Source organism: Bos indicus, chromosome 7, assembly GCF_029378745.1.
Source record: "Bos indicus isolate NIAB-ARS_2022 breed Sahiwal x Tharparkar chromosome 7, NIAB-ARS_B.indTharparkar_mat_pri_1.0, whole genome shotgun sequence".
NCBI classification, from domain to species: Eukaryota; Metazoa; Chordata; class Mammalia; order Artiodactyla; family Bovidae; genus Bos; species Bos indicus.
Window position 1 is genome coordinate 34329838 of NC_091766.1, and position 16320 is coordinate 34346157.

The 16320-nt window shown below is 44.0% G+C and overlaps 1 protein-coding gene across 5 annotated transcripts in view; it reads right to left on the minus strand.

Moving 5' to 3' along the window:
* The window catches only part of TNFAIP8 (TNF alpha induced protein 8), a 144616-nt gene that overhangs the window by 72657 nt on the left and 55639 nt on the right, over positions 1-16320 (minus strand). Inside the window, exon 3 of one of the 5 annotated variants that reach the window (XR_011567610.1) lies at positions 8-3493. The exons of the other annotated variants lie outside the window; for them this stretch is intronic. The gene's annotated coding sequence lies outside the window, so the exon portion shown is untranslated. Of the gene's footprint in view, positions 1-7; positions 3494-16320 lie in introns of those variants that run through there. 5 annotated transcript variants of the gene reach the window in all.

Genomic DNA, 16320 nt, shown 5'->3' on the forward strand with positions numbered 1-16320 from the left:
CTGTGATAGGAGGACGGGAGACAGTTTCAAAATCAAGCAGAAACAGGAAGTCTAATGTTTCCACATGCTAGAAAAGAGGAGCAGATACTTAAAAAAAAAAAAAAAAAAAAAAAGGAGCAGCCCCAATCATAGAAGCCCGGAAAAAATTTAAAAAAAAACTCATTCCTACCTGGCCTGTATAAACATGAATGTCTATTAATAGTAAGTGTTGCTTAAGGTGTTCTGGTTCTCAGGAGAGCTAGAGAACAGAGTTCGGACAACTTTGCTACTTAAAATCGTTAGCCTTTTGCTTTTGAAGAGAATATGAGGTCTTTATACAGAATGTATGTATGCCTGCATCCATGCCCATGCAATACGCACAGGTACATACATAGAGATACAGGCACATGTATGTTCTAATAGTCTGTTTAGAAGCTTATTTATTAACCTTGGGCATTTGACAGTTATTATCACCCACAAGTCCTTCCCTCATCCATCCCCCCAGGCAAGGTTTGGCCAGTCCCACAAGACCCACTTCACATGCACCTCCTCTGTGAATCCCTTTTTCTAAAGATCCCAAATGGGTGTTAGGCTCTCAGCCTCTTCCTTTAATCCCCACAGCACCTCAACTGAGCTTCCTTTCTGGGATCTTCTCACAGCTGTCCTTAGGTGGTCTATGGTGATCTATCTTATCTTCAACTCCATGGTAAGTTTCTTGACTTTATTCTTATCTTCTGCAGCAATAACACTCTGCTTTGAGCCTGTTTCTGCACACAGCAGAAATCATACCAAGTGGAATGCAATGGACAAATGCTTTACAGTCTGCTAGGTCAGGTTCAAATTTCAGCCACGCCACTTCCTAGTTTTGTAGACTTGCAAGTTACTTCACCTTCTGAACAATTTTGCTCTCTGTCCAATGAAAATAATATTGTCTACTTCATAGAAAAGCTGTCAAGATGTAAAAAGAACCACGTGACACAAATAACATATTGTCTGACACATAGTCACTGCTAGAATAGCAATAAGCATTATTGTTGACCTGAATTAAAACCAAATGCCTACTATTAATTCAGGGAAGAGGCGGAAAAAAATACCAAATCAACACCAACTAATATATTACACATTTCTTTGTAGCCTGAATTATCATGTGACTAACTCATAGAGGTTTGAAGTTTATACTTTAGAAAACACCCTTTTGTGTTCCTTTGTGTTACTTCTCTAAATTCTGACTGGCCCCTTGATGTTATGACAACTTCAACAGGGATTAAGGGTCAAAGAAGATGCCAAGAGACAACCCCTCCTGGAAATGTAGGGTTCTAAATCATAAAGACGTCCCAAACTCTGATTCACTGTCAAGTCCAAGGGTAAATTACCAAATGTAAAGGACAGAAATGCTATATCTAAACACAGGAACCAGGCTCTCACATTTCCTTACAATGTGGCCTTGGTGGTAGCTGCATGTCTAGATGCCTACCAGGAACCATTCTGTCCACTGCTGCGGGAAGAGGGTGGAGCAGCATGGCGAAGCCGCCGGGAGGGACAGCAGGAGGCAAAACTGCGCAGCATCACAGAAAACAGCGGCCAGCTCGGCCCGCAGCCCAAGTCGGGGCTCCAAACACAGGGACCGGGGCGGTGATGCGGTCCTACCTATGAGAGGCAAGGGCAGAGTGGGCTGCAAGCGTTGGAGTCTCGTGCATCAACTGGGCACCTCCACACCCAGAGGACCAATCCCTGATTTTGGAAAGAGCACTCCAACAACAGGAGAATATAAAGCAACACAGCTACGGAATCCCCTGGAGGTTCAGTGGTTAGGACTCGGCACTTTCCCTGCTGGGGCCAGGGGATCGATCCCTGGTTGGGGAACTAAGATCATGCAAGCCCTATGGTGCAGCCAAAAAGAAAGTAACACATCTGGATGGGCTACAGATAAGGCAGGAAGTCAGGAGACCTCCTTCCTCTTTTATGTGAGACCAGAATGCCCAGGACTTACATGTTCAAAGCTATTTCCTTTTTAAGCAGTCCCAGCAGTTATAATTTTAAATTCTACTCATCCCACATCCAACTTCATTTGGGAAGAAAGAAGAATTATAGACAGAGGCTAAACACAGGGAGCTCATAGAGCAGTTCAAATTCAGAGAACAGTCTTATGTAACAGTATCTAACCCACTTCAGTCGCCTTTGAAGATAAGAAGGCAACTCTCCTATGCGTCCCTAGGACTTGTAACTAGGAAAAACTAGGAAATCAGGACATTCTCGACAGATTTAAGGATCGACAGTTGTGACAGATACCCAACGCTGGAGCATCATCCGTGCTCTGAGACAGGAAAAGAAGCAGCAGCTGTGGCTTCTAGCCCTAGAAACAGTATGACGGCTTGGCGGCGGAGGAATCTGTCCAATCCAGCCTTACAAAGGCAACTGGTGCTCAGATGCAGGCATGGTTCTCTATCTTTCTGGTGAGCTTAGCTCTGCAGCTGAAGCAAGGTACTGCTCAGCACCCCAACACCCCGGGCCCCACCCCGGGACCGTGAGTGGCATTGCTGGTGACAGATGCACCCCGGAGCTTCGCAGTGACAGTACATAAGCCGTTTCATTAGGGAAGTCTGCGAGCGTCTTATCTCGTATTTCTCCTCCATCTATCTGCAACCACGTGACAGCGGCTTTCAGAAAACCAGCTTCTCCTCTTGAGTGCGCACGCTCTCCACGTTATCTGGGCATCTCACAGCAAGGCACTATCACTTCAATCATTTCACTGTCCCTACGCCCAGAGAAACCAGGTGACAAGCACAATTTCAAAGAGGTTAAGCCGATTATTCGACAAGGCCCTGCAAGCTGGGGCAGGGCAGAGAGAGAAGCCATGAGACCCAGAACCATCACCAAACACAGGCGCTCTCTCTGGCCTAGTTTCACTGACTGCTTATTACACACCCCAAGAAAGACACTTCCTCTATGGCTACCCACATCCTTATCAGCAGCTCATTCGACAAAATCACCACAAGGATAATGCAATTTATGGCTGCATGAAAATGTGTACCATTTGTGTATTTCAACAGATGCTATAGTCTCCAGGACAGAACTGGAAGTGTCTGCGAAACACCTTGACCTTCATGCTTTGGCATTCCCAATTTGCTCCCTAGTCCCTAGGGCATGATTCGGTGACTGCCAAGAGTACTGCTATCTTCTTTCCATTCAACCCTCCCCTCTTCCCATCAATCCTATCTAGACCCTCCTTTTCAGTCTTCTTCCTGCCACTGCAGCCCTCTCAACGGCCTCCCTGAAACCAGTGCTGCAAACAGGGCCTCCTCTTTGACTCGACTTGATTCCCTTTGTCCCTCGGCTCTTCTTCTGGGAGAAAGGAGTCATTGGCGAGGGAAGAAGGCAGGCTGACGGGGGATCATTCCAGGGCCTGAGTCTGGTAAAGTGTTCCAGAAGCACATTCTGAATGCTATCACAGAGACAACGAATGGTCACCTCTTACCTGAAAAGGCTTGTGCCAACAGGAGCGCATGTTTCAGGCCTGGAGGAGAGCAGAGAAACGCTACCAGATGCTGAGCAGCGTGTGTGATTTCCCTGTACTCACTCGCTCTCCCTGAAACCCTGGGAGGTGGGCACCGTGATCCCTGAGCTGAGGAAACCAAGCTCCATAAATGTAACGTACTTGCTCAGGGTAAGGCCAGCACAGGTACATGGGATCTCTTATTCCAAACTGGTTGGGTTTTTTCTTGTATATGGTTCACCAGAGAGCACACATAGGGGACTGTCTGGAAAATAAAGAGAACACTTGGCAACCCACCTTTTAAGGACAGGCAGAGCAGAGAGTTCACCAGTGGGAACTGGAGCTGCTGCGGGCCAGCGCTGGCCTCAGGGACAGGGCAGGAGGGTTGGGGGGCAGATTTCTCAAGTCCATCCTCACACTGACTCCCCACAAGGGGCCGCATAAAAAAGAAGTGTGGCAAGGCAGGTTTTTCTATCACATAGTATTTCTAAGTTTCAAGTATAAGTTTTATAAAATGTTACTCAGAAGCAGGCAAACAAATGAATAAATAAACAACTCACTGCTAGCTGCAGTACAGTGATGCCAGCAGCCAGATCGCAGCACTCTAGAATGAGCATTTCTGTCTGCTGTCCTAGGATGCTCAAATCTCTCTTCACACTCACACCACCAATGAAAACATTAAATCAGCCTTTACGAAGCACAGAAACACTGAGTGCCTGTTGCAATAAATATGCTGGCACTTGAACCTGGTTTATTTTCTGCTGAGCTGAGTATAAACAGAGTCTTGACATTTAATAGCATTCTTGCATTGCAAACCTTCATGTGAAACTGAACATGAGCCCTCATGATAAAATACTCAACTAATTAAACTCTAAATTTGCCAAGAAAAACTCTCCAATGGTAGAGTAAATTTCTCTATAAATTTCTAGAATTTCTTGTGAATATGCAACACACGGTATTTCCCAATTTGAATTCCTCATCTCCTTCTGTCACCAAACTTGATCATTTTCCTCTCTGTTTTAACCTCTATGGATCCCATCATCCCCCAGTCATCGCTGATTCCTCTCTTGCTTTGGACGATCTCTCATTTACCAAGTTCTGCTGTCTTTCCATCTGTGCTTCTCGCATTCTCCTTTGGATTTTGTTAAAACCTGTGCATTCAAGGTGGCAGAAGATGTTTTTTTAAAAAGACAACTTTCCAGAGAAGACCATGAAAGCAGTTCTACTTTCTGTCCCCCTTTAGACAACAGTGAGGTTTGTCATTTTGTAGTTTTACCCACGTGGCTATTTTGAAACCTATATTAAAAGAAAAAACCCAGCTTTCAGAAATGTTTCAGTTTAGTGAGCCATCAGGAATTACACCCTGTCTTGAGTAAAGTTTCTCCTTGATTTTCGGCCCCCAGGAAAAACATACACACACCAGTTTTGACCATTTGCAGGGGAAGGATGATCACCCAGTTCGGGGCCTTATCCCATTGGTACCCAGAGCCCCGCACTCAGGCAGACAGCAATCATCACTTGTCTTCTGCCCCATCCTCCTCAGTCTCACAGCCTGAATGGCAGGCTGACATCAAACAAGCTCCTGCCACACGGTGACTAAGGAGCAGACATTGCCGAGCACACACCTCTCACCCCTGGAGAGATGTGAGAGCCCTGTATTCCTGTCCCACTAAGTGGTCCTATTCTTCCAGATAAGGAGCCCAGAATTTCCTATCCTGTGCTACATTTCTGTCTCCCCACCTCTAGCCTCTCATCACCCAAAGTCTTTCAGGACAAAGGAGGGCATGTGGGCTAGTTTCATCCAGAAAATGCTCCCTGATACAGTAAAAGGATGGGCTAGACCTAAAGTCATATGCTGCTGCAAATTCATATGACTCATCCCCAAAGAGCTTCTCTTCTGCACTGCATATCTCATCTTCCCACCAGCCATTCAGACTTGAAGCCTTAGTGTCATCTTGGATCTCCCTCTCCCCCTTCCAGCCACCAAGCTCTCACAACTCCCCACCCTTGCAGAGTGCCTCTGCCTTCCTTTGTTTCAACCCCAAAGCCCCATCCTATCTCAGGCCTCAGCTTCCTGCTCTTTTCACTCACTTGCCCTCATGGCACATCTTTTCAAAGCACATCATCATCTGTACCTAGAATTGAGTTGAAAATCTTCACTTTACCACGTCATTCTCCAATGGGGAATGTGCAGCACTTCCCAGCTGCTCATGGATCAGAGTCCACACTGTTAGCAAAGGATTCAAGATGCTCCCCAGCCGTGCCCCCATCAGCCTAGCACTGTTCTACTTCTGGGTCCCTGTTCACCCACTTTCCTTGGCCTCTGGGGTCCATCCCACCATCATCAGCTACAAACTACTGCCAGTCTCCCAAGGCTCAGTCACACAAGGCCATTGTGATGGCTATGTTGCTGTTGTTTAGTTGCTAAGTCGGGTCTAAGTCTTTGTGACTCCATTGACTGTAGCTTGCGAGGCTCCTCTGTCCATGGGATTTCCCAGGCAAGAATACTGGAATGGGTTGCCATCTCCTCCTCCAGAGGATCTTCCCAACCCAGGGATTGAACCTGCATCTCCTGTATTGCAGGTGGATTTGTTACCACTGAGCCACCAGGAAGCCCGTTACGATGCCTCAAGCCAGCTCCTCTTCCTCTATCTCCCTATGCGACTTGGAAGCTTCCTTACAGTCTTTAGCCCATTTTGTTCAAAGGGAGAGGCACCGTTATAAACGTCTCATCATCCCATGACACTGCACATTTCTAGGTGACAAGGAGATTGCTTCATTCATTCAAGAAAATCAACTCGCATTTATCCAGAACCTACTGAACGTCAGGTACCGACGTAGGTGCTGGGCTCATTGTGGGAAATAAAACACAAGAACTGACATTCAGTGGGAGGAAGATGTGGCAATCAAGTAAACACGTGAATAACTAAAGGGCAGATTTCAAGAGGTGCTGGGATGGAAATGAACAGGGCGTTCTGATGGAGACTGCGCTGGCAGAGGTGGCCTCGGAGGCCAAGCGCCGGAAGAACAACAGGAAAAGCAGCAAGAAGACAGGCACTCCAACCTGAGACAGGACAAGCCTGGCCACGCCAGGGAGAGGAGACGAGAGGGGGCCAGGGTGGCATCAGTGCTGGATGCACAAGGAACAAGTTGCTGGGAGTCGGGGAAAGGCCCACAGAGGTAAGGCCACATAGAGCATGGTCAGAAGTTTCTGTTACGTGGTGGAAATGGAGAGCAGGGCAAATGTCTGGAAGGCAAAGTGGCAATAAAGATCAAAACCTTCAGACTCCACATGTCCTTTGAACCACTTCCAGGAACACATCCAGGGAAACAGAGACAAGTGTGGACAGCTGCTAAAAGCAAGGCAGTTGTGTGGTGTTATGACAGTGGTAAAGATTAAAAACAGTTCACTCATCCAAACGGGAGATTGGTGAAGTGAATGATGGCATAGCTGTATAATGGCACAGAATACGGTCTTTAAAAATGATTTTAGAGAGTAACTAATAACATGTGAACTATTCACAAAGGCTACAAAGCAACATATAAAAGAAATCATATGAACTACTATACAATTTTTATAGAGAAAACTATAGGCATACAGAAACCAGCTGAGAGTTATAGTCACAAAATATTTTCTTCTGAGTGCTGAAGTTAAAGAGTAACTTTTTTGGTTGTTATTTTTCACTTTTTGGTCAAATTATAATCGATAAATATACTACACTCCCATGTGATGCTTTTGTTATAAGGGGGAAAAGGTTTTCAAAAACCTGTTAGTGGGGCGTCCCTGGCGGCTCAGTGGTAAAGAATCCACCTGCCGATACAGGAGACACAGGTTCAATCCCTGATCTAGGGAGATCCCACATGTCGTGGAGTGACGAAGCCCATGTGCCACAACTACTGAGCCTCAGCTCTAGAGTCCAGAAGCCTCAACTACTGAGCCTGCGTGCCACAACTAACAAGCCTGTGCACCCCCTGTGCTCCACAAGAGAAGTCACTGCAATGAGAAGCCGGCACACCACAACTAGAGAAAAATCAGTGCAGCAGTGAAGACCCAGCACAGCCATAAATACATAAATAAAATTATTCAACAAAAACACCCACACCTGTTGGTAACAAGAAGGTATAGCAGAGTGGATTTCCTATAAATAACAAAGGCTGCTGATCAACAGATGGCCGGGGCAGTCTTCTGTCTTTTTAGGGAATCTTCAGAGCAAAACAGAAAAACAAAACAACAAAACAAAACTCCCTAGAACTTCAGGCAGGAAGTGGGTCATTCGTTTCTCGATGATTTCACTGACTCAGTACTGACTGTCAGGCCCCTCGGGTCCTCACAGCGAAGAAGCTGGAGATAGGTGCTCCGACGGGATGGAGACTGGAAACCTCGCCCGGCAGCTCCCAGCCCTGGGGCTGAAGTCTGAAATGCCAATCTGGACCTTCTAAGGGAAAAGCCTTTCCCCATTCTTCTTTAGATTCATTACAACTGAGTCAAACACTCTCACTTATATTATTACAGGTTAAATATGATTACGTTTTTGTCTCTTAAATAAGATTTACTGTGCAAGCCCCCGAACACACTGTGGTGTGTAGGCTTTCTTCCCAAACAGGTTTGAAAATGTAATAAATGATTCAGACAAGTCCCAACAAGTCTCAGGTATTCTGATGCCAGCTTATGAGTGCCCAAGGTGAAAAACGTTCACTGCAGAGGCCCATTCAGCCAGCGTGCCCTGCTGCTGGCCCCTGGGTCACAGAGGTGGTTTGGTTCCCTGTCCTGTTTGGTAGCCTTCTAAGCTCAGCACTTAATGGCCACTCAAAGAGCATATGTTGAAAATGATTTGCTAGCAGAATTCCACATATTTCTTTTAGTTCTGTTTTTAATAATCCCCTGGAAGCCACAGAGCTGAAGGAACTATATACATGGGATTGTACATGAAAGTAGATTTTTTTTTTTTACTCTGGAAACCTTAAAAATTTTAAGACAAATTAAATCAGAGATTGAGGACACTGACAGTTACTATCCAGGGCCTCTGTCTTCCCATATTCATTCAACACATATTTATTGAGGCCTTCCTGTGCTCCCAGTAGCCCTTAGAATAAGTAATAAACAAAGGGGCCAGAGGAGGTAAATGAAGGACTGGGAGAGGGGATGGGCAGAAGGACGGGAGGAAGGAAAGGAGACAATTACTTCCAAGATATTCTAACAGCCACGATCAGTTTGAGAACAGGCTATTAAGGATCTTATAAGACCTATGTAAAAATTTAGAGTTTCTCAAAACTCTGATTAGGCATCTTAATTAAGCAGGGGATGCACAACCAGGTGGCTATTTTGTAAAGACCAATAAGAGCACAGGAAGTCAGACTGGTGCAGAGGCGGAGGTGGGGGCATGTGGCATGTCAAGTGTTCTTGAAGGAATCTAGGTAAGAGATGATAGTGACACCCTGATCTCAGGTGGTGGCAGTAGGCTGGGACAGGCAGCGCACAGATTCTACAGCTATTGAGTGGGAGAACCGGTAATATTGGCAACTGACTGACGTAAAGGAGGATGCCTTCCAGGCTTCTGGATAGTCAGTTAGATCACTACTGAGGGGAAAATGCAAAGAGTAGGTAAGTTCAGTTGACTTCCCATCACATTTGAGTTGCCTGTGAGATGTCTAAGTATTGATAAACACTTTACAACTGGACAGACAAGTCTAGGCTAGGCTTGAAATATACCTTTGACGGTCATTACCACGTAGAGATTCTGATATCCCAGGAATGGGTGGGGTCATCAAGGGAAAGAGTGGACTAAGCAGGGCACAGAGGGACTTCCCTGGTGGTCCACTGGTCAAAACCCCATGCTTCCACTGCAGGGGGCATGGGTTCAATTCCTCTTTGGGGAACTAAGGTCTCACATGCTGCATGGCATGGCCAAAAAAAAAAAAAAAAAGACAGGACTTCAGAGGACCCAGACAAAGCCCTAAGAAGTACTGACATTTAAGGGATGGACAAAGAAGAGGAAGGAGCCTGCAGTGGAGACTGAGAAGGGATAGAGACAGAAAAGAAAGAAATCAGGAGGGTGGATTGTCAAGGAGAGGACCGCGTATAGAAAACAGGATAAGTGGGTCCATCAGAACATTCTCTATGCCTGCATCTCCATTTCTTCTCTGTAAATAGGTTCATCAGTATTAATTTTCTAGATTCCATATATATGCATTAATATGTGATATTTTCTTTTCTCTTTCTGACTTACTTCACTTTGTATATATAACATGAATGATTCGTGTTGATGTATGGTAGAGACCACCACAACACTGTGAAGCAATTATCCTCCAATTAAAAAAAAAGAAGAAGAAAACAAGAGCAGTAGGGATTTGCACTGAGCAGTCAAGAAGGAAGTGAATGGTGGCTGTGCACCCACCATCGAAATCCCAGATGCTGCTCCACTTCTTCCCCACCCTTGATATTTCTGGAGTTGGCTGTGAGCAGGCAGGGGCTAAACAGGAGGAAGCAGAAAAAAGAAGGTTCTGAGATAAACAGGTCAGGAGATTCTGGACATAAGCCAGTGTGATCTGATCAGGGGCTGGAAAAGGGGCCAAAGGCCATAGAAGTCACAAAACATGAAGTTACATAGGTGGCATTCTGTTGTTCTGTCCAAAGTATTTACTGGTCATCTGCTATGTACAGGCACTGCCTACAGTGCTGGGCATAGAGCGGTGACAAAACCCTAGGCAGAAAAACAGGATTTCAAGCAGACAAGTTTTTCCTTCCCTGTGGAAGGGAAAAACAAACCAGAATCAAGGGGAAGAATGACTGGGAGAGAGGAGCATTTTGGATGGGGTGGTGCCTGAGCAGAAAACTGAGAAGAGTGGGGGAAAGAGATAAGGAACAGGCTAAGGGGAGAGCCTTCCAGGAAGAGGGAAGGGTGGGTGCAAGGGCTCTGAGGCAGGATCAAGTTTGGAAAGTCTGAGGAAGCAGCAAGGGAATGTGGGCCAACGGGAGAGGAGGAGTGGGGGTGGTAAGAGATGACATGGGAGAGTTGGGCCAGGGGCCAGGTCAGGAAGCCCACAGCTCAGGGCAAGGAGGGTGGCCTTCACTGGTTGTGATGGGAAGACACAGGAGGGTTTAGAGCAAGGCGGTGACACAGTCTGCTGGGTTTTCTGAGAGTACTCAGATGACCTGAGAAGTAGAGGGGGGCGAGGGGTGCGGCAAGAGCACAGGAGGCATTGGAGGCCACTGAGGCCATCAAGATGAGAAACAGTGGCGGAGGGGAAGGGGAAAGAGGTGAGATACGCATGTTTGGAAGAGAAACAAACAGGACTGGCTGTTGCACTAGCTGTGGAATGATGAGGGGTCAAGATGCCATCTAAGCTTTTAGCCTGAAAGCTCAGTATACAAATATGCCGACAGAGAAGGACAAAGCCAGGGGAGGAGAAGGTTTGGGTTAGAAGAATGGCTGTGGAATCAAGATGTCTATTCCTATAAAGACAATGTGGCACATATATAAAATGGAATATTACTCAGCCGTAAAAAAGAATGAAATAATACCATTTAAAGCAATGTGGATGGACTTAGAGTTTATCATACTAAGTGAAGTCAGACATAGAAAAGACAAATTTCATATGATATCACTTATATGTGGAACTTTAAAAATGATACAAATGAACTTATAAAACAGGAATAGACTCACAGACTTATAAGAACAAACTTATGGTTATCAAAGAGGAAAGGAGGGGCAGGGATAAATCAGGAGTTTGGAATTAAAGTATACCCACTACTATATACTTTTCATCCCAAAATCCCAAAGAAGGGCAATGCCAAAGAATATTCAAACTACCACACAATTGCACTTATTTCACATGCTAGCAAAGTAATGCTCAAAATCCTTCAAGCTACACTTCAACAGTATGTGAACCGAGAACTTCCAGATGTTTAGAAAAGGCAGGGGAACCAGAGATCAAATTGCCAACATCTGCTGGATCATTGAAAAAGCAAGAGAGTTCCAGAAAAACATCTATTTCTGCTTCATGGACTATGTTAAAGCCTTTGACTGTGTAGGTCACACCAACCTGTGGGAAATTCTTCAAGAGATGGGAATACCAGACCACCTTACCTGCCTCCTGCAAAACCTGCATGCAAATCAAGAAGCAATAGTTAGAACCAGACAAGGAACAATGACTGGTTCCAAAATGGGAAAGGAGTACGTCAAGGCTGAATATTGTCACCCTGCTTATTTAACATATATGCAGAGTACATCATGCACAACGACGGGCTGGAAGAAGCAGAAGCTGGAATCAAGATTGCCGGGAGAAATATCAATAACCTCAGATATGCAGATGACACCACCCTTATGGCAGAAAGTGAAGAGGAATTAAAGAGCCTCTCGATGAAGGTGAAAGAGAAAAGTGAAAAAGCTGGCTTAAAACTCAACAGTCAAAAAAACAAAGATCATGGCATCCAGTCCCATCACTTCATGGCAAATAGATGGGGAAACAATGGAAACAGTGACAGACTTTATTTTCTTGGGCTCCAAAATCACTGTGGATGGTGACTGCAGCCATGAAATTAAAAGACGCTTGCTCCTTGGAAGAAAAGCTATTACAAACCAAGACAGCGTATTAAAAAGTAGAGACATTACTTTGCCAGCAAAGGTCCATAGAGTCAAAGATATGATTTTTCCAGTAGTCAGGTACAGATAAGAGATCTGGACAATAAATAAGGCTGAATGCCAAAGAATTGATGCCTTTGAACTATGGTGCCGGCGAACTCTTTAAGAGTCCTTTGGACAGCAAGGAGATCAAACCAGTCAATCGTAAAGAAAACCAACCCTCAATATTCATTGGAAGGACTGATGCTGAAGTTGAAGCTCCAATACTCTGGCCAAGTGATGAGAAGAGCCAACTCACTGGAAAAGACCCTGATGCTGGGAAAGATTGAGGGCATGAGGAGAAGGGGATGACAGAGGATGAGATGGTTGGATGGCATCACTGATTCAATGGACAAGAGTTTGAGCAAGCTCTAGGAGATGGTGAAGGACAGGGAAGCCTGGGGTGCTGCAGTCCATGGGATCACAAAGTGTTAGACATGGCTGGGCAACTAACTGCACAACAACATATATGAGAGATAACTAACAAGGACCTATTGAATAGTACAGGGAAGTATATTCAATATCTTATAATAATGCATAATGGAAAAGAATCCAAAAAATGGCTTGATTCCACAGCCATTCTTCTAACCCAAACTTTCTCCTTCCCTGGCTTTGTCCTTCTCTGTCAGCATATTTGCATACTGAGCTTTCAGGCTAAAAGCTTAGGTGGCATCTTGACCCCTCATCGTTCCACAGCTAGTCCAACAGCCAGTCCTGTTCATTTCTCTTCCAAACATGCAGTGATTCAGAATCCAAACTGAATTACTGTGCTGAAATGAATACAATATTGTAAAATCAACTATATTTCAATAAAATTAATTTTAAAAAATGATGCCCATGAGTCTTCCCCAGAGATTCTAAGTTAATCAGACTTGTGTGAGACCTGGCCCCTCCTTCACTTTTCTACCCACGTCAGGTAAAGAAGCACTGCCCAGAGAGTGTGAGGACAGCAAAGGTCCTTGGAAGGAGGAGTTAAGGAGGTAGGAGAAAAGGTGGTTGTGATGCCCTGGAAGCCAAGTCTAGAAAGTGTTCTAGGAAGGAGGAGGGATGAAGGATGCTGAATCTGCTGAGCCTGAGGGTGGAGGGGATGGAGAAGTGGCCACAAGGTTCATTAAAACAGAGGTTTCTGGAACTTCCCTGGTAGTCCAGTGGTTAAGACTTTGCATTTCCAATGCAGGGGACGTGGGATACATCCCTGGTTGGGGGAACTAAGACCCCATAATCCTTGTGGTGTGATCTACCCTCTGCCAAAAAAAATAGAGGTCTCTGCTGACCTTAACAGAAGCAGTTTTGGAGGAGGGGAACGGTGAAGAGGGCAGTAAGAAGGGGAGATCACGTGCGGAGATACTTCCATGGGAAAGTTCTACTGGAACCCAGAGCAGAGAAGTAGGGTGAGAGTTAGAAGGTTATTTCAGATTAAGGAAGTTTCGTTTCATTTGTTTTTCTGAGTCTCAATGTGCTAACATTTTTGGCACAAGTGCCTTCTCTGCATCATTGGCTTTCATCTGCTTTTTAAGATGAGTGACAAAAAGGCATATTCGGATACTGATGAGGATTGTTCCCACATGGAGAAAGAAAAGGATGTTGTACAAGAGGGGGTTAGTTGCAGGAGGACTTGCACGAGGTAGAGAGAAAAAGCCATTAATAATAGGACCCTGAATCTGAAATTCCCCTTCAAATGCCAAGCGTCTTCATTTTTCATTACTCAGGGGAGGTAATATGTCCTAAAAATCACAGAATGGCTAGACAGCAGTGGGACTTAAAGATCATCCTATCCAAAGTCCACTACTAATCCACAGCTGAAATCCTATTTCCCTTCCCATTCGTGGTCTTCCTCACAACCTCCATTGAAAGGGACTTTCTATACCTCTTCACTTAACCATCTTACACTTCACAACTCCACGGTTCATGATATTTTTGGATACTCCCTGAACTGAGCCAGAAGCTATTTTCCTGTGTGTCAATCCCCTGGTTCTGGTTCCATATGTTCAGGACACAAAGAACATGTCTAATTCCTCTTCTACGTCTTTCAAACATTGGGAAACGACTAATTCTTGCTCCACTCTCTTATTCCCATACTCCCAAACCAAATCAATTCTTTTTATATGTATTGACAAACAGGTCCCCATTTTAGGAAATATCTAGACAGGGGCTACCAATCAACCCAGTTGTCCTTTAATATGATGAACTTGTAGGCAAACATACTGCGGTAAAAGTTACACCCATGGATATACAAATTACGCACAACAGCCCTGGTTTCCAAGAAACCAGGGTGGCTCTTGGTGTTCTCCTTCTAGGTTTGGCTTGATCCAGTCAATCCTTAAGCACTAATTTAATTCTCCGACATATCCTGTCCCCCAATCCCAGGACACAACCTCCCCTCAACACACACATCCACCACATATGCACACTCTGACTCTCAGCAGAATACGGTCCATTTACTATTAAATACAACTGTCATTAAGCGTCTTGTCATGATTCTCATGGCAGTCCAGTTTTTAGTAAGTTCTATACTATAAATTTGGATTAATTTTTACAGACTTCATTCAATAAAACTCCAAAGTCAGAAGAAAAACATAAATGTTTAGCTATCCAAAGAGTACTTGGATGACCCAGAGGGATGGTATGGGGAGGGAGGAGGGAGGAGGGTTCAGGATGGGGAACACATGTATACCTGTGGTGGATTCATTTTGATATTTGGCAAAACTAATACAATTATGTAAAGTTTAAAAATAAAATAAAATTTAAAAAATACAATTATAAATTAATTTAAAACCATAGCTACAAAAAAAAAAAAGGTTTAGATTAAAATTAAAGTATCCCTTGGATTATGGAGTTATTGCTGAAACTCAATGAAGAAACAGGATATGGGATTTCAACAAAGACATTTGGAGTATTCATGCCAAATATTACATGAGTTGTTATTCTTCTAGTCTTAATTTAAAACATTCCAACCACTAGGTATAAAAGGGACCCAGCAGACCCAGCACACAAGAGTGTTGGCATAATGCCTCAAATTGCAATAAACTAGACTGAAACAATTTTAAAGTTATTTTAGTTATTAATGTATAGTAGGCCCTGAAATGTTTAGTAAATGAATAGATTGCATTACGTGGAGTAAAAGGGCCCCTCAACCCCAAAGAAGAGAAAAACTGAAAAACTATTATAGACATAACCCCAGATTCATAAACATGAATTTAACTTTAGTACAGAAGGCTGATGTAGAACACTAAAGGTACTACTTAAAATCTCTTGAAATCTCCATAAAGAGACAAAAATTTTTTAAAAATTGGTAGTCAACCACTTGCATAAGGATCAATGAATTCAGAGCTACTTCAAGAGCTTTAACTATCATTTTCATAGGTTTTTAGAAACACAGTTTTGAGTATATTCAGTATATTATATTTAATATTGAATTTCACCACTTGAATTAAATTTGACAAGTGTACCCAGGAAAATTCAACTTGTTTATGGCAAATATCTTTTATGTGTGTTATGCTCTGGAAAACTGGGTATGTGCAGAGGGAGATAAAGTTCATTAAATTAATTATACAATATAATAAATATAGATGAAAGAAACTGCTAGAAAAGTATTTCTGAGTGTCTCAGAATTAGAGCAAACGATAACTGCACTAAAATTAAAAGTGCCTTTCCTACCTTCCTCATATCCAATCAAAAGGAAAGAAGAGAAAATAAAACTCTACAGCCCATAAAATCATATTTCTCATAGCCCATGTATAATCACTTTCAAATGATTCACTCTCTGATTTTAGAAAACTTTATATATAAAAAACAACCAATTCAAAAGCTTACTTAAAAATTATTGATTTGGGCTAATCTACATAGGTTTAATTTTCCTAACTTCAGTTTTCTTCCAAGCCATTCAAGTGCAATAAACTTAGAGAACCACAAGACAGCCTGTCCAAAAAATCAGACCCAGGAGATGCTCCAGCTCCAAGAACAGGCCAGGAACACACCATCAGACCCCTGTGACGGCAGGCACAGCAGAGGCATTTGCTAAGCCACTCCCTTCTCCTCATCTTGCTGGGAGGCCAAAAATGTAAACTTCTTCATGCTAGGCTTTCATCTCAATGGCCCTACCCACTGCTCTGACGTATCTCATTTCTTAAGCCTGATTATTCTCGAGCGCTGCTTCCCAACCTCAGTACCACTGACATTTTCTGCGTGATGGTTTTTGTTATGGTAGAGCTGTCTGTGAACTGCAGG